Source organism: Dermacentor silvarum, chromosome 11, assembly GCF_013339745.2.
Source record: "Dermacentor silvarum isolate Dsil-2018 chromosome 11, BIME_Dsil_1.4, whole genome shotgun sequence".
Classification (NCBI taxonomy): Eukaryota; Metazoa; Arthropoda; class Arachnida; order Ixodida; family Ixodidae; genus Dermacentor; species Dermacentor silvarum.
The window spans coordinates 119,211,866-119,231,167 of NC_051164.1; the positions used below are offsets into that span (position 1 = coordinate 119,211,866).

Here is a 19,302-nt window from a genome sequence, read left to right on the forward strand (position 1 = left end):
ACCCATGGCAGTCTTAGAATGAACTGAATGAGTTGCTAGACGGGTCTCCCTTTTATGCATGAAAGTGTGGTGATGTCACTAAGTTGTGGGGATGCGTGACTCTCACGCATCCCCTGATGTTTTTTCCACATAGCTCGCATCTCCTGTAGTCCGGCTTCTCCGAGTGGCTAAACGCCGGAGGCGGTCGTGGTGGTTGCGGCGCATTGCGAGAGATGGCGCGAGTGTAGCGATGCTAACGCCACCGAACGGCGGGGTGATTTGGGAGAAAAGGTCAAAAGTGCTTCCTCTTCGGGTTGGGATTGGTGAGCGATGCGGACGTCCCGTGCGTGCGCCGATCCACGCTTCGCGAGACCGTCTCACGTGGCTAGGAGCACGGCACCGGTATGGACGAACTCGGATCGTTCGAACGCACCACCGTTCGCGTGACCGTACACGTGAACGACTAGGCGATGGTGTCACAGCATGGGGCTAACATATTCGCTCGCTATCGGGTCGCGGTGAGTCGGACTTCCTTGATTTGTGGCGCACCCATTGTGAATGTTCTATAGGTACTAATTCGGCTAGCGTGTATTAGTGTATGAAAGGTGCACTAAATGCCCTTTTGATTGTCTGCACCAACTGTGTTTTCGTTTCTTTGTCCAAAGAGCCCGAGTGAGAGCCCACAAAGTGTATATAGTTATATATATTGTCAAATTCCTGTAGCCGCAAGCTCCACCGTGCCAGTCGTCCTGAAGGGTCGCGCATGCTTGCCAACCAACAGAGGGCATGGTGGTCCCTCACTACTTTGAAGGGACGACCATAGAGATAAGGCGAAACTTGATCGCCCACACGACCGCGAGGCACTCTTTCTCCGTAGTCGAATAATTCGCCTCGGCACGGGACAGGGAGCGGCTGGCATACGCTATAACTCTTTCCACTCCATCTTGGAGCTGGACGAGCACTGCGCCAAGGCCAATGCTACTGGCATCGGTATGCACCTCAGTATCAGCGTCATCGTCAAAATGTGCAAGAACGGGTGCTGACTGCAGGCACTGTCGTAATTCAGCAAAAGCCGCCTGTTGCTCATTATGCCACACAAGTGGCGTATCGTCCCTTGTAAGGCGAGTCAGGGGTTCCGCTATCTTCGAGAAGCCTTTAATAAACCGGCAATAGTAGGTGCACAAACCCAGGAAGCGCCGGACGGCCTTCTTATCGGCAGGAGCTGGAAACGCGGCCACAGCGGCAAGCTTGTCTGGATCGGGTCGGACCCCTTTGGCGCTTACTACATGCCCAAGGAACTTGAGCTCTTCATAACCAAAGTGGCACTTTTCGGTCTTAAGTGTGAGGTCTGCCGATCGGATGGCTTCTAGCACACTCCGTAGGCGGTGAAGATGCTGCTTGAACGTTTCAGAGAAGATGACCACATCATCCAGGTACACAAGACAGACCTGCCACTTCAGTCCAGTAAGGGCAGTGTCCATCATTCGCTGGAAAATAGCCGAGGCTGAACACAAGCCAAAAGGAAGCACTCGAAATTCATAGACCATCTGGAGTCACAAAGGCTGTTTTCTCGCGGTCGCGTTCGTCTACCTCGATTTGCCAGTACCCGCTTTTTAAATCGAGAGAAGAAAAATAGTGGGCACGCCGTAGTCTATCTAACGAGTCGTCGATACGTGGCAGCGGATACACGTCCTTTTCAGTCACGTTGAGCTTGTGGTAGTCAACACAGAAGCGTAGCGTTCCGTCTTTCTTTTTGACAAGAATGACCGGAGACCACTGGCTGTTGGAAGGTTCGATGATGCCATCGTCAAGCATCCCCCGGACTTGCGTACGTATGGCTTCGCGATCCTTTGCCGACACGCGGTAAGGCTGCTGGTGTATCGGGTGTGCGTCTTGGTATGTGATGATCCTGTGTTTAGTGATGGAAGTCTGGCGTACCTTGAAAGAATGTGCGAAGCAGGTCGTGAATTTAAGCAAGATCTTGCACAGTGCTTTCTGGCTATCGGTGGACAGTTCAGAATTGATGTCGAGATGGCCTAGAGACGTGTCTGCTGTCTCCACTACTTCTGACGTGAAACAGAGTCGGTGCTCGTAGCTGAAGTTGGTAACAAGCAATTGCGAATGACCAGCACGAATCTGTATAACACGAGCCACACAAACACCTTGCTTCAGTAGGTGTTCCAAGTTACTTTTGGCCACCGCTTCGCCATCACGTAAGCCACAGCATGTGACGTTGATGAGGACACTGGCTCGTGGAGGAAGCCTTACACTGTCTGCAGAAACACGAAGTACGTCGTCGCGCCGTTGGCCGTCTTGCACGTCGATTGCCTGTTCGGCAGACAAAGTGATACGACGCTCTTGCAGGATCGATAATCGCGCAGTACTCCTGCAGGAAGTCAACCCCAAGAATAACGTCGCGGGAGCATTCGCGTAAGACAAGGCAGCTTGCTACGAATGTAGATCCTTGAATCTCAGCTCTAGTCATGCAGCCGCCCAGTGCAGTAACGACGTGGCCGCCAGCCGTCCGAATCTGCGAGTTATGCCAGGGCGTGATCACTTTCTTCAGCTGCGTAGCTATTTTCCCGCTTACGAAAGAAGAATGGGAACCGAGGGACTCGATTTTGTTAATCATAACCACATAAAGCCAACAGACAACGAAGCCAAGGAAAGCATCGGGGAAATTAAGTGTAGTTGAAATTGGAATGTAGAAAATAATGAAGAAAAGGGAAAATGAAAGTGGACGAAAAGATAACTTGTCGTCGGCGGGAGCCGAACCTGCAACCTCCGCATTACGCGTGCGTTGCACTACCAATTGTGCTACGGCGACGGCCATCAATTTGTCCACTAACTTGGGTATTTATGTTTGCTAGATGTAGCCCTAGGAGTGTTAGCCAACGCCACTCAGAACCATGGTGGGCGGATGTGGAACATCCTTTTTGGCCCGATGGCGTCACGATAGACGTGATCTTGGTAGAGCAGGCATGTGGCTAGTAAACCCTCGCATGCTACCTAATGACATCAAGGTGCAACCGCTGCCTAATGCGGAGGTTGCAGGTTCGGCTCCCACTGGCGATAAGTTATCTTTTCGTCCACTTTCATTTTCCCTTTTCTTCATTATTTTCTACATTCCAATTTCAACTACACTTAATTTCCCCGATGCTTTCCTTGGCTTCGTTGCCTGTTGGCTTTATGTGGTTATATTTTCCCGCTTAGTATCGTGTAGTCTGCGCTGGTGTCCACTAAAGCACTGACGGCGTAACCGTCAATAGTCACTGGTATATCGAGAGAAAGCCGGTTGTCCCGTTCAGCTGCAGGTGATGTCGGATCGGTATCTTTCCGTAACTGCGTCCGTCGGAGGTCTTCAGCGCTTCGACCGTCAGCGACCTCGCCCCTAAAGATCGCCTCAGTTAGTTTTCCCTGCGGGGACTGGTCAACCACTCGGGAGAATACCGCTGGGGCGGAGGTGAAAATCGTGTTGGAGACGGCGATCGCGACTGCCGCCTGGCAGTCGGCAGCAGGCGCTGCTGAGAGGTATTCCTGAATGTCCCGTGTTCGCTGGCCGTATCGGTGCGGCGGCGAGTATGCGGAAAAGCCTCGAATCCCAAGGCGCCGGTATGGGCACTGGCGGTACAAGTGGTCAGCCTCACCGAAGTGGAAGCACAGAGGCCGATGATCGGGTGTGCGCCAAATATCCGACTTCCGAGGGGGCGGGCGTCTGTATCGAGTGGCATGAACAACGGGCGGCGGTGTATACACAGCGTCATAGTACGATATCGGCTGCGCCGACTGAACTGACACCGTAGGAGGAGCACGAAGGAACAGTGGCGGAGAGGAAGCAGGGCGCTTCAGGGCTTCTGCGTAGGTTGCACGGGGGTATTCAGGAGGTACTGCCGCATCGTTATCAGGAGGCAAGGTGTCACTGAGCGCCTGGTGCAGTTCGTCCTTGATAATGCTTGCCATGGAGCTTACCGTAGGGTGAGGTGTTACGGCGGCCTTTTGCAACTCTTCACGCACTACAGAGCGGATGAGTTCTCGCAGACAGTCACCATTGCTTCCTATGGCCGTGAAAATGTCAGCAGCAGACATGCTGTTCGCTTGCCGCTCATACAGGTTCGAGCTATGCAGAAGCATCTTTTTCATGGTCACGGCCTTGGACAAGAACTCCGCGACCGTCTTCGGAGGGCTCTGTACGAGGCCAGCGAAGAGTTGCCCCTTGACCCCGCCCATCAGATGACGTAACTTCTTCTCCTCCGTCATTCTTGGATCTGCTCCTCTGAAGAGGCGCATCATGTCTTCGATGTACATCATCACAGTTTCGTTTGGAAACTGGACGTGGACCTGAATCGCTCGTTCTGCTCGTTCGTGGCGATCAGCACTGGTGTAGGTCTTCAAAAGCTGACGACAAAACTCGTGCCACGATGTCAGTTGCTCCTCGCGGTTCTGAAACCACGTACGTGTGCCATCCTCCAGGTAGAAGTAGACGTGTCGGAGTTTTTCTGTGTCGTTCCATTCGTTCACGGAGGCCACGCACTCGAAGTCGACCATCCAGTCTTCGACATCTTCGAACACGGTGCCATGAAACGTCTTCGGGATCCGTGGGCTCTCAAGTGTGTACCGGTTCGACATCGTGCTTCCCGTACTGGTTGGGGTGGTTTGAAGGGAAGCGCTGGTCATACCGGTTGATGTGGTGGGAACTGTAGCATCGACGACTTCTGGGGAGAGTCCCCTGATCCTGCGGCTGGCCCGATGCACGGGAGTGTCGACAGGCACTGGATTCGTAGCGCGGATCCTTGGAGGGGTCTGCAACATCCGTGAAGACGCTTACCCAGCACCTCCACCAGTTTGTCACGAGCCTCGAGAAGTAGTCCTGAAGGTTTAATAAACGTAGAGCAGCTGGCTCTTGGAAGGCGCGACCGTCGGGGTCACCATCGTTTATAAGTCTGGCCGTAAGCATGAAGACGCTGACACACTGTCCCACGCACCCATTGATCCTGCCAGTCAGGAAACAGAGGATGATGACGGCTTCCTGGGCGCCATTAGTTCGTCGGACTTGAGTAGACAGCAGCGTGACGATGCTGAGATTCGACCGATCATCGATCACTTAGAAGGCCGCAACAAAACCATACCACGCCATCTGTCCTGCTCACTGACGTCCTTCTGTCTACGAGACAATGTGCTGTATAAAAAGAATGCTCATTCGACCAGCCGTGCTTACCTCCTGGTGGTTCCAAGGGACATGCGCGACGACGTCCTCTTCGCTTGCCATGACGAACCGACATCTTGTCATTTAGGCTTTTCACGAACACTCGCTAGAGTAAGCGAAATGTACTATATGCCCGGGCTTTCGGCAAGCGTAAAACAGTACGTTAAAGGCTGTCGTGAATGCCAGCGCCGCAAGACACCATCCGCTAAACCGGCTGGCTTCCTCCAGCCAATTGAAGCACCTCACACACCTTTTGACCAAGTCGGCATGGACATTCTCGGACCGTTTCCTCTGTCTGCCGACGGCAACAAATGGGTGATCGTCGCGACTGATTATTTAACACGGTATGCTGAAACGCAGGCGATCCCACGAGCCACGGCCTCAGAGGTGGCGCAATACTTCATGCGCCACATTATCTTGCGTCATGGTGCTCTCTCCACTGTAATAACAGTCAGAGGGACAGCATTCACAGCGCAGCTTATGGACGAAGTTTTTGAATTAAGCAACACCAAGCATCGCAAGACGACCGCGTACCATCCGCAGACCAACGGCCTTACCAAGCGACTGAATAAGACGGTCACAGACATGCTCGCAATGTACATCGACGTCCAAAACAAAACATGGGATCAGATCTTGCCTTACGTGCCCTTTGCATATAACTCCGCCGTGCAAGAGACGCCTTACGTGCCCTTTGCATATAACTCCGCCGTGCAAGAGACGACGCGCTTCACGCCCTTTCGTCTTCTCTGCGGTCGTGAAGTCCAGACGGTGCTGGAGGCTATGCTGCCGTGTCAAGATGATGACCTATTGACAACTGACGCCGAGGAATTTGCAGAGCGTGCTGAGGAAGCTCGACAGCTTGCGCGGCTGCATATCGGCCAGCAGCAGCAGGCAGATGCACGACGCTACAACAACCGCCACAGGAACGTGTCCTACAACCCGGGGGACCAAGTTTGGTTGTGGACTCCGTTCGCCGTTGTGGCCTCTGTGAAAAGCTGCTGAGCCGGTATTTCGGTCCGTATAAAGTGCTCCGCCGCGTCAGGGACGTAAACTACGAAGTTGTTCCAGACACAACATCGCAGACACGGAGTAGAACACAAAGACAACCGAGCTCAGACATAGTTCATGTTGTGTGCATGAAGCCGTACATTGCGAGTCTGTAACTTTTTGTTTTCGTTTTTTTTTCTCTCATTCCCTTTGTTTCTACTTTTCATTTATCTTTGGGAGCTTGTTTCTTCGTTCATTGATTGTGTGGTGTGGCGTTTACTTTTTTTTTTGTACTTTCGCTTTGCCTGCCTCCTTTGTCTTCTATGCCTATTTTTTTTAGCATCGAGGCGATGCTTTTGTTTAGAAGGGGGGATATTGCCACCTGGTAGGCAGTGGGTCGAGGGCAAGAGTGGGTTGAGCCCAAGAGAACAAAGACCACGCATTCCTTCCCTGCTTGAGCCAGCTGCGACGGTCGCGTCTTCCAAGAGCCAGCTGCTCTACGGGTTATTAAACCTTCAAGACTACTTCTCGAGGCTCGTGACAATATACAGAGTGTCCCAGCTATCACGCAGCACGATTTAAAAAAAGAGGAACGGCGTTACGCGAAGCCAACCTAGTGTGTATCATTTGCCAGTACAGTGGAGTAGCCGCCAGTAATTTTTTCGTTACTGAGATTTAATTAATTGTAAATAATTATCTAACTCGAGAAGTACTGTCCTAATTATCAAAGTGTCAATGAGAAAGTTGTAGAGCAACATAAAAAACTCCCAATACAGCTTTCTGTTGCTCAATACGTGCTACATATGTTTTTCCGAGTGTGAAAGAAGCCCGCGAATACATGCAGAATTGCCGCACGACTGGCCGCTCGAGGCACTTTGAAACCGTGAAAACCGAATTAACGAGGTTTTACTTATCAGGTATATGCTCAAATTAACTTGCATGGATTGTCCGAAATGCATGCACTGGAGGTGTAAAAGAGCAACTGCTCCTTTCTTCAAGTTTAGCATGCATGGTAAGCGCGCCAGTTACTTGAAATATTACTAGGTAGTGATGGCCGGCTAGTTGGTGAGTCATGATATTGATGAAGCAGCGCACTTGAAATAGGCACGTTCACGCACACATTGTGAACGTGTCTGTGTATGCGCCTGCGTATCTCCTCCTTGATGTGTGCGTGAACATGCCTATTTCAAGTGCTCTGCTTCTTCAATATCTCTTATAATTTTCATTATTGTAATCTAAATTAGCTTGCAAGTTACTCTAAACATTTATTAATGCCTAGTAGTGTACACCTTGTCTATTGAATTGTAACATTTTGCACTGGGGCAAAAGGAATGGAAGCACAAGTACACGACTGTACAGACATAATCCCAACGCAACAGATAATAATGTCTGCATTTTTATCAAGTACGCGATAGCTAGAATACCGCTAGAACAGTTGTTTGTGAACAGAACATTGTGTGAAGAGGCAAACAAAATAGTGTTCTGTGGAGCTGTGCTCACAAATTAGAGAATGTCAAGGTTCTTGTACATTCAAACAGAAATCTCCGCACAGCCTCGACCACACAGTACACATCTATCAGTGCCCGCACGCTGATGCACAGTCAACGGTACGGGGCAGCATTTCTTGCCTGACACACAACATAAGTACATCCAGACACACACAGGTAGAAAACTTGCTAAAAAGCACCAAATTAAACATTGTACAGTGCTGCATGACCACACTGCAAATCAAGATCCAAGATGGAGTTCGGTAAGTGGTTTCTTGCTGCAGATTAAATTTTTCTTTGTAAATAGCATGTGCATCAGTAATAAAAAAACTACAAGAGCTATTAGTGCCACAGAGCAAGTAACATCATGCTTTATAAGGGCATTTTTAGCGAAATGAATGAGCACAGGACCTCACGCCGCTAGCAGACGACAGAAAATGATGACCCTTAATACTGTAGCGCTCAGAGGAAGTGCGAACAGAGTCACGGCCAGGAAGCGTCGTCGAGACACCTGTCTGTTCTTCTTCCGTGGTCTGCTCTAACATGCTCCGGCTTTTTCTATCGAGCAGAAAGCAGATGACATGAGCACTATACACCACTTCTAGCCATCTGAGGACTCGAGCTTTTCTCCTCACTGATATGACCAGCGCAAGAACAGACACGGAAAACAAAAAGAGGCGATGAGGACTAGCGCTGACTTCCAACTGGCGTTTTTTTACAAAGAAGGATGAATATATAACGTCGCGCACTTGATAACATATATGCTTGTGCAAATTATCAAGCCTACTACAAATCTCCAAGAAAAACCAACAAAGCCAAAGGCAGCTACCCACGTGCAAATGATTTTAAGTAAGCAAATCCTTTATCCGTCAATGCTATGGAAGGTTTATCGATACAGTTGCCTAATCTAGCTAATATTGCTGTCTTGACAAGAAGTGGAAAACATTGCATTGAGAGCAACGTATTCCAAGAAAACCATGTTTCCATTGTTGTACTTTCTGGCTATTCTGAATTTCCCTGCTTTGTCCTGATTGCTACCAGGTTTCCTTGCTTTTTCCTGACCACTTTTCACCTTTGTCTGTTCAAATTAAAGATAACCCTGGGCCTCACTAACCTGTGATCACTGCACTTTATGCTTCCTGACACGTCCATGTGCAAAGTAAGTATTTCATTTCATTTGTTGTTTTTCCGTGTGGGCTTCTCCACTTCCAATAGGCAGTGTCGATATCCATGCCTCAGAGGCAGCTGTCTCTGGGTAACAGAAGCTGATCTTATCAGGGGTGGGACTGCTGTGTCAAATGCGCCATTTTGATACAAACGCAAATTCCTGTGCCAAACTGCGCCAAACAGAAAATTGGCCGAAATTGCGCCACCAGAACGGCTTTGGCATGTCTGCTCCGCCAGTTGTTGCGAACATTCCGCACACCACGCGACAGTGCATTTCTCATAATTTTCGCGCTTAAAAATGAACTTAACACCGCTTCCGGCAAGTGGCCAGCGCGCGCACGGCCACTTCCGGCTGTTGTCGCTGCTGTAGGAACGGTCAAGGCGCCTGTATTTAGAGCAATTTAAAGTGTACTAGAATACGATTGAGTGTAGAGTGACCTAGAATTATTTTAGGTCACTCTAATTGAGTGGGCTGAGCGGCGCGGTACTTCCTAAAAAAAACAAAGTAGGCTGAGGCCGCTGTGAGCGAGCAAGATATTGGGGAGGCGCACGCTGCAGCGGGTTGAACGGGCGGGCGTCTCTGTCTCCAGGGCTGGTATTGGGGGCGACCTCCACCACTGGAAAAGCTGGCGCCACCGTCGGCGTGACGTGGTGTGAGGGATCACGTGGGCACAGCGGCCGCGTTGTCTGCTTGGAAGCGCCGAAGCGAGCTGAAAACGAGAGTTTAGTCCCACCTGCGCTGCGGTTCTGATTTTATCGGAATGTTTTTCTGCTTCGGGTGCCTGCTTGTCAGCACTTGAAAGCACTACAATAGATAGTGGCTGCCTTTGAAGGTGTCCGACATGGTAGGCTATTGCTCGGTACCGCAGTGCTGGACGCGTACGCAACAGAGTACTGAAAGTTGGGCGAGTTGTGGTAGCTATTCATCTTGAAACTGCAGCGCACACACAAGAAACGAGGACACAAGGTTAAGGGGACAGACTGGCACTTCAGTCTGTCACCTTAACCTTGTGTCCTTGTTTCTTGTGTGTACGCAACGGAGCCCGGTGTCAGCCTTCACACGTACCCGCAGGCCAAGAAGCTGCGTGTAACTTGGATTGCGAAACTTGGGGCCGGCAAGCAGCCATCGGCTACAACTTGGGTGTGTAGCAAGCACTTTCGTGTGGAACATTTCTACTATGGCGTTGGGGAAACTTGGAGCCGGCAAGCAGCCATCGGCTACAACTTGGGTGTGTAGCAAGCACTTTCGTGTGGAACATTTCTACTATGGCGTTGGGGAAACTTGGAGCCGGCAAGCAGCCATCGGCTACAACTTGGGTGTGTAGCAAGCACTTTCGCGTGGAACATTTCTACTACGGCGTTGGGACTCCGATGTTCGGTGAGTAGCAGAAAGCGCGTACTTAGAACCTCGCCTGGTTAATGTAATGAAAATGTGGTCTATGAACTTGTTGATGCTAGATACTACCAAGTTCACCAGAATGGAAAGGAAACGGTAAGAAGCACATTAAAAAAAGGCATGGCATATGGTCATGTTTGTGTTAGCACCAAACAATGAATGTGCTGGATTGACAAAAAGAAGCATAGGAAAATTCCTCACCGAGAAGACCGATAAACTTACTGTGCGATGCAACTTGAGAAATAACGATACTGAAACGTCCAATAATTTCGAAGAAAAGAAAAATGATTGAATCGTCGCGATGGCACATCACGAGTCGCCGTATAGCGTCGAAGTCCCTAGTTATAACAATAGTATTTTTGAACAGCTCTGATAGTGTCCACGCAACAATGGTTGCTTGTGTACTGTCAAATGTTCATATGCTGCGGCCTAAAGCTCGCGGCACGGTGCGAAATAATGCTTGCGAAATATTGTGCGCAGACATGCATGCACAATCAGTCGCTGCGAACCCGTGCGATCGCTGAATTGAGGCTTTATTCTGTTATACTCCTTTTGGTTATACAGACAGCACACTATAAGGACATATTTCACATAGTCTGCTCTCGGCGATTGCCAACCTTTCACGCAAGAAGCTGGTTTGGGGGACTCCATCGCGTCGACTGTGCACAATGGGCATTGACTGTACGTATTTGGTAAACAGATAGCTCCTGTAAACTATTCTGCGCTTTCTGTTTGCCCAAGATTATTACTTTGACAGTAAGAAACTTCCCACGTTTGGAGAGTACTTACAGGAATGGCCAGGAGGGCTCCTGCGTAGTGTTTTTTATTGAGCGCCGACAGCCAAACCTATGTGGAGTGCGCAGCGTCATCCCTCATACTATGCAAGCGAGGCGCTTCCTACAGATGGTGACTCCGTAAGTCCTCGCCCCCAATACCGTAAAACTATTCCGATCTGTTTCTATGCTCACATGGGTGAGGCCTGAGCCATTTTGACATACCATTAAGGGTAATGGCGGATTCGGAATAAAAAGTCGCAGTTTCGCCTGAAAGGCAAAGCATCGATTGCGATAGCAAATTTGTAGACAGCTGTACCAAGTAATGATAGCAGTTTTATTGGCCGTATAATCTCGTAAACATTGGCTTACTAACTAAATTAACAAGCATGGTGTCACGCACGCACAAGTAAACAGGAACACATCTCACTTGATGACTGCGGATACTCGCAGTAAAAACTCTGTAGTGAGGAAGCGCGGCAGCTTCAGCGCGAACTAAGCGGAAAAAACAGCGCACATGAAGCTATCAGCACTTGGCGCACTTTGTCCCCGGCGGCGATGTTATCACTCTTGAACGTTATAGGGAACATCACGGCAACAGCAGAAATGCGCCTGGATTGTCCATATAATTGCTATCACAATAATAAAAACAACTTGGATTAGCTATGCATTATACCAGCCCAGGGTGGATTGCGGCTCTCTGGTTCTGCGGTGACATATAGTGCCCCAGAAATCGTTACCGCTTCGATTGGACCACGTAATGTGAGAGCATTTGCCACTATCATCATGAGCCTTGGCGTGGAAATATATAGTTCGATCATAGTACCACTGATGTTTTCAGCTTTACAGAAAAGCATGCACCATGCCCCCCCCCCCCCTCCCCCCCCCGCTCGACTCACTCATTTATATTCTAGTACGCTATAGCTACAAAGTGCGCTTCTACTATGCACTTCGTGTTATTGATTTATTCTGTGTTTCGAAGTGCGCTGCCATAGTAGTAGTAGTAGTAAACGTTTATTCCATGAAGGGGATTGAAGGTTGAGTGGGTGGGGCCCTTAGTCCAGGGCTCCACTGGCCTTAGCAGCTCGCTGGGCTTGGTCGAGGAGAGCCACTTGGCTCTCCCGTTCCGTGCTGGCAAGGCAGGTCTCCCACTGCCTGTTTCTGGGTATTTGCCCTAATTTGGGGGAATTGATATTTAGGGGCCGCGAATTGCACACCCACGTAATGTGGGCAAGAGTGGGCCGCTCTCCGCACCATGGACAGATGTCCGTGTATTGTGTGAGACTTATATGGTGTTGTCGGTATAGATTTGTGTACGTGTTCGTTTGTAGTCGGCGCCAGTCACGAGCCTGTTCCCTGGTAAGGTCCGGGTGCGGATTACTAAATTTTTGGCGGTCACGTCGTTGGTTTTCCAAGATGTCACGTGAGCTTGTTAGACTCGTCGGCGCTCGGATGTGAAATACGCGAGCTAGCCGATCCGCCCTTTCGTTTCCCTCCAGTCCCGTGTGTGCTGGGCACCACGCAATGGTATGATATTCTTGTAAGCCATGTCCCAAAACGTTTAAGGCCGCCTTGGGGATGTTTCCAGTTAAATAGAGGCGGCAGGCAACTTGGGAGTCTGTGAGTACCGAGGCTGACTCTCCTCTCCGGTCTTTATCCTTGATGGCTAGGGCGATTGCTACCGCCTCTGCCGTACTGGCTGAGTTTGCTTTGGTAGAGGCTGCTACGGTCGATCGTTGGCTTACAGCCGCTAGGCAGTATCTGTTATTTTGTATTTTAGCTACGTCCGTGTAGTTCGTTCCGGGATGCGAGCCGAAGCGCTTTTGTAGATTCTTAGCCCTTGCCTGCCTTCTAGGTTGATGATATTTAGGATTCATGTTTTTTGGTATTGGAGAAAGTATTATTCGATTCCGTATTTCTCGGGGCATTGGGGTGGTTTCCTCGTTTAGGTACTGGGGTCGTAGGGGATACCCTAAGCGCTCGAGCAGGGCCCTGCCTGTTGCGGTGATATTGAGCCTTTCCCTTTGAGATATTATTACTGCGGATGCGTGCTCTTCGTACGTATTATGCAAACCTAGGGCCTCCAGTCTATCTGTGGCGGTATTTTTAGGTAGCCCCAGGGCGGTTTTGTACGCCGTGCGTATCAGAATGTTGATGGCTCGTATTTCAGTATTTGTAGGGTGCTGGTAAGGTAGGCTGTACGTCACCCTGCTGATTATGAAAGCTTGTATCAATCTGATTGTTTCGTCTTCTTTAAAGCCCTTCCTGTGGAAAGTTACCCTGTGTATCATTCGGGCCACCTGTTGTACTGTAGATTTAAGCAAGAGTAGGGTGTGATCTACTCTGCTGTTACTTTGTAACCAGAGGCCCAGAATTCGAAGTTTTTGCACTTGCCGTATTGGTTGGCCTTAGAGTGTTAGCCGGATCTCTGGTTCTGTGTGCGTGTATTTTGCTTTAATTCGAATAAATTCCGATTTCTCCGGCGCGCAGCACATGTCCGCCATGTCTGTGAAGGATTCTACTTTGTTTATTGCCTCCTGTAGGGTGTTTTCCTTATGCCCACTTGAGCTTGTCGAGGCCCATAAGGTAATATCGTCCGCGTACAGTGCGTGACCTAGATCTGGTATTGTCTCCAGGGACAGAGCGAGTCTGCGCATTCCGATGTTAAATAGCAGTGGTGACAAGATGGAACCCTGCGGTGTGCCTCTGCCTGGTACCTGTATTTCTTCCGATCGGAGTGAGTCGACACCTATGGTGGCCGTGCGATCTTGCAGAAAAGAGCGTATGTAGGCGTATGTTTTCGAGCCACAAGCTAATTCTTTCAGCTCTTCCAGTATGAGCTGGTGCAATATGGTATCGAACGCTTTCTTAAGGTCTAGCGCTACCACTATTCTATCGGAGCTGCCGGCTGAAGAGTTTAGGACTTCGTCTTTTAGCATGAGGAAAATGTCTTGGGCGGATAGATGGGGCCGAAATCCAAACATTGAAGTTGGGAAGAGTTGGTTACTTTCTATGTGAGCGGTTAAGCGCGTTAGCACGACTTTCTCAAATAGTTTCCCTAGGCAGGATGTGAGGGAGATTGGTCGTAGGTTTTGAAAGTTTTTGGCCTTCGCGCGTTTGGGTATGAGGATTATTTTAGCCTCTTTCCACTCTCTCGGCACCAAGCCGGTGTCCCAAACCTCTGCGTTAAAGAAGTCTGTGATTTGATGAAGGGCTTCGTGACTAAGATTTCTTATCATAGCCTTAGTGATTTGATCACTGCCTGGGGCTGTGTTTTTCTTTAGGGATTGTGCTGCTGCATGTACCTCCGCTACTGTTATTGGGGCATCGAGCTCATCGTTGGCTGCGCCGTCGTAGGCAGGGTAGTGCTGCTTTTGGGGAGGGTTTCCTATATAGGTTTCTCTAAGTTTCCGCAAAAGTTCCTCATCCGTACCTTCGAATTCGCTAGCTATTTGCCTTAGCGTTCTGGAGGTGGCTGTTTTAGTGCCTGATGGGTCCATCATACTGCGGAGTATGGCCCACGTTTTTTTTTGTGTGCAGGGTGCCCTGCATGGACGCACACAATTGTATCCAATTGTCATCATCCAAATGTTGGGCGTATTCATTCGCCTCTTGGGACAGTTTCGCTATTCTAAGTTTTAGTTTTCGATTATGCCTTTGTCGTTTCCATCGTTTTATGAGGTTACGCTTGGCTTCCCAGAGATGCAGTAGATGTGAGTCTACTGCCGGAACGTCGTCTGTTAGCGCCACCTTCTTGGTGGTCCGTCTATAGGCCGTCCGTATTTGTTCTGCCCAGGTCGCCACATTATTTAGCTGAGTGTTTGGTTGATTCTGCCGATATGCTTTCCAGTCAGTGATCGTTGCTTGGCCTCGTGGTCGTCAAATCTTGGGCGAGTTTACCGAAATGCTTATGATGCTGTGGTCGCTACCTAGGTTTTCCTCGAGGTTAGTCCAGCTGATTCGGTCTAAAGTATTTGCAAACGTGAGGTCTGGAAAAGTATCTCTCGTGACGCTATTTCCTGTTCGCGTAGGAGAGTCCAGGATGGTGACTAGCCTCATATTGTGGTCCTCCATCGCCTCCACGAGGTTGCGACCTTTAGGAGAGTCCCTCGGATACCCCCAGTCTGTGTGTGGCGAGTTGAAGTCCCCAAGTATTAATATTTTATCCTGATTTCGTGCTAGGGATTTTGCATGCCAAAACAGATCTTTGAAATTGGCGGATCGTTCCTTTGGGGGGCTATAGATGTGGATTATGATGGTTTTGGGTTTGCTGCGTTTACAGGGCCAGATTGTTAGAATTTGGTGCTGAATATTTGTTTGGGACATGTAGTTTACACTCACTGCGATGTCTTTTCGAACCGGCGTTGCGATTTTTGGGTGGTCGGGTTGGGTGGGGTAAACATAGCCCAGTAGGGTGTGTATTTTATTTCCTAGTTCCTGAATACATATTATGTCTGGCTGGATTGGCGCCGTTTGCATGAAGTGGGATAATGCGGCTATCTTATTGTGGAGAGTGCGACAATTCCATTGCCAAATTTCCAGGGTTTCGTTTGAATTTGCACGTCGATTAGCCATGATTAGTACCTTCGCTGTCCGTCGTCTCTATAGCTTTCAGGTGCCGCGTTGGGGCTCCCGGGCTAACATTTGCTCGCTTGCGCATGGCGCCGCGTACGCTGTTGACGGATTCATCTACATAGGTTTTTAATTTTTGTAGCTCGGTGCACATTTGTTGTTGGAAATTCTGCATTTGCTGCGCTAAAATTGCGATCTGATTGGACAGCATGTCCTGATTGATGGGTTTTGGCTTCGCAGATTCCTTAGCTATCACCGGTTCTGTATTTTTGGGTATGGATTGAGTTTGGGTGGAGCGGAGTGCGGCCAGCTCTTGTTTGATTTCGGCTAAGCTAGCTTTAAGGAGTTTGTTTTCGGCAAGAATGCGTTGGTATTCGGGACTTTCAGTTATGGCTTTGGCAGTGGATGATGCAACTTGCGCCCAGCTTACCTGTGGGTTGGTTTGTTGCTGGCCTTTCTGTAGGGCAGCCCTGGACTTTGTAGAGGGTGTTTTGGAGAGATTTGTGGGTTTTGAGAAAGGGAAAGTTTCATGGCGGCTCGTGCTGCGATGTCTGGATCCCGATCAAGATCTTGAGCTGGATCTTGATTGGTGTCTCGCTTGCGGAGTGCGGCTGCCAGATCCGTGTCCGAGTCTCGGGAATTCTTGGTCTCTGTAGGCTGCTTCTTCCTCTTCCGAGCTGAACCATCGGGATGGATGTTTATGTTGCAGCTTGCTACTGGTATGTGGTACAGTTTTCGAGGATGGTTTGTTGCGCCGAGATGCGTTGGTGTGCTGCAGGCGACGGTTTGGCTTCAGCGGCAAGAATGCGTTGGTATTCGGGACTTTCAGTTATGGCTTTGGCAGTGGATGACGCAACTTGCGCCCAGCTTACCTGTGGGTTGGTTTGTTGCTGGCCTTTCTGTAGGGCAGCCCTGGACTTTGTAGAGGGTGTTTTGGAGAGATTTGTGGGTTTTGAGAAAGGGAAAGTTTCATGGCGGCTCGTGCTGCGATGTCTGGATCCCGATCAAGATCTTGAGCTGGATCTTGATTGGTGTCTCGCTTGCGGAGTGCGGCTGCCAGATCCGTGTCCGAGTCTCGGGAATTCTTGGTCTCTGTAGGCTGCTTCTTCCTCTTCCGAGCTGAACCATCGGGATGGATGTTTATGTTGCAGCTTGCTACTGGTATGTGGTACAGTTTTCGAGGATGGTTTGTTGCGCCGAGATGCGTTGGTGTGCTGCAGGCGACGGTTTGGCTTCAGTCTTTTTTTGCAGCTACGATCTCCTGTGAGGTGTGGCTCCCCACACATGGCACAGCGTGGGGTGCATTGGTGCCCTTCCGTGGGGTCCGATGTGCCACACGTGCGGCCCACTTGGAGTTCTGGTTGTGGGCACACGTCTGTGCGGTGTCCCACTTGTTGGCACAGTTTGCATACTTGCACCATATTTTTGTAAGGGTAGCACGCTAGCTCTCCTCCTTGGTAGTAGACGTAGCGTGGTACAAACGTACCGTAAAATGTGATCACTGCAGTCTTTGAGTCACCGAGCATGCGGGCTTGAATTATTTCCACACCTTGGGATCGGATACGTAAGTTAACCTTGAGGATGTCAGATGGGGTATGGGGCGGTATGCCATGCACTACGCCGCGCACAGCCTCGTCTCCGGTGGCCACGTACGCGTTCACTGCATGCGGCCTGCCGTTGATGACGATGGAGGTAAGTTTGCGTACTCGTTCCGCCACTTCTTGCAAAGGGGTCGATACGATAAAAATATTTGAGCCCGGTTTAATACGGAGCATGAAGTGCTCATGTACGTGGCCGTTGCATGCTTCGATGACCGCTTCGGCGAGCAAGGGACTGGCGAGGGATCAGATTGGAAGTCCTTGGTTGGGTCTTATGATGACCTTGGAATCGTCGCGTAGCAGTGGTGGAAGCTTGCGGTATTTTGGCCGTCGTCGGTTATTCCCGGAGGCGTTCTGGCCTTGAGCAATTTCGGAGCTGGGTCCGTTTCTCGATGCTTGTTGTTGGCGTTCCTTTGCTTGCGCTTTACGCTGTCGCAGGGTGAGTACCGTTTGCCAGTCCTCTTCTCCAGCGTTTAGTGTTCTTGTCGGACCGCCGCCGCTGTAGCTGCTGCTTGGTCCTATGGTCATGGGCTTGGATGCTTGGGGTTCGGTGTCACGGCAATCCATGCCTTCGGTGTCTTCTTCGTGGCCTCCGCGGCTCCGATCTGGGGGATTCTTCGCGTCCTCTGCGCCAGACGCAGGTGTTTGTGCCGCCATCTAGAGCCGCGTTCCTCGGCGTTCCGCCGGGCGCTGCCGCTACCACCTACGCTCCAGTAGGCTTAGCGTGGCGCTCACGAGGTTGGTGACTTCTGAGGTCCGTGGTGGGATGAAAAACGGTCCCTGGTCCAGAAATTTGGTATCCACAGGTTCCGCTTGCATTCATGGATCGAATGGTGTCGGTCAATCCGGTGTTTTGAAGAAAAGTTAGCTGAAACGCATAGGTATTCCAAGAACGATGTGAGCGCGTCTGCCTCATGCCGTGCGCTGCCATATTCCACCAAAATTCACTTGGGCCTGTTCCAAACTGCTTCAAAATGAAATTTTATCTGCTCCATATTGCTCCAAAATGAAATTTAGTCTGCTCCAAGCTGCTCCAAAACGCAATTTTACTTGCTCCTAAAAAACTTTTGGCAGTCCCACCCCTGTGATCTTGAAGGCCATACTTTTTCTAACTGCATGTGCCGAAAGCAATTGCGGAGCTGGAAATGCTGTCGTAGATGCCATGTTTTGGGCACCCTTTCTGAAAGAATGTAGTCGAGGACGGGCAGAAAACTAGGTGGAGTGATGAAGTTAGGAAATTCGCAGGTGCAAGTTGGAATCAGGCTAGCGCAAAACAGGTGTAATTGGAGATCTCAGGGAGAGGCCTTCGTCCTGCAGTGGACATAAATATAGGCTGCTGCTGAGGATGATGATCTCCTGCAGGTTCTGCCACCGCAAATATAGGCTGCTGCTGAGGATGATGATCTCCTGCAAGTTCGGCCACCGCAAATCCTCTACTGTTACTAGCCTTAGTTCCTGACTGCCTGTTCTCCAGCCTGCTTTTCTCCCACTTTTGCTTTAAATCACCTATGATTTCAGTATACTGAGCTCAGACCTTTCTCACTACTAATTTAGTGTCCTCATAGAAAACCCCTCTACCTCTCCATTATCATGATTGGCTGTTGGCGTTCTGCGTTCTGTTCTTTGCCAGATATCTTGGAGTGTAGGGGGGTTAAAAGAGGTGGGTGTAAGCCATGCATGATCTTCTCGCCTCGTTCAGCACATGGGAACATTAACAGCTTGCGTATGGTTCAGAAAGTTGCTACTAGGTGTGTTCAAGTAAGTACAATCAAAGGGGGGGGGGGTCCTGATGTTTTTTATTTTGACAATATTTGTATATGAGATAGTGAAATATATTTTCACATTTGAACCGACTTTATTTTTTAGCGCACGCCTTTGTTTAATCATGAAAAATTCATAACTGAGACAAGGTGCAAAATGAGTCCTAAAATTTTCATAAAATTTTCTATGCTATCACAATTTTTATACCTGATTCACACAACTTTGTTAATGGAAATAAAAAAAAATAAAAAACTCAGTAATTGACGAATATCTTTTCAAGAAGAGGCTAAAAAATGGTCCTTTTTTTGGCAATTTCCTATAGGGGTGTTACTCAAGTTCGCTCGTGCGCACCTGATCCATCTCTGGATCGCACCTCGCC

At 49.6% G+C, this 19,302-nt stretch overlaps 1 protein-coding gene across 1 annotated transcript in view; it reads left to right on the top strand.

Annotated features, from left to right (window-relative positions):
• LOC119432861 (nuclear pore membrane glycoprotein 210-like) overlaps window positions 1-19,302 on the top strand; it is a 238,239-nt gene that overhangs the window by 11,862 nt on the left and 207,075 nt on the right. The window lies entirely within an intron of this gene.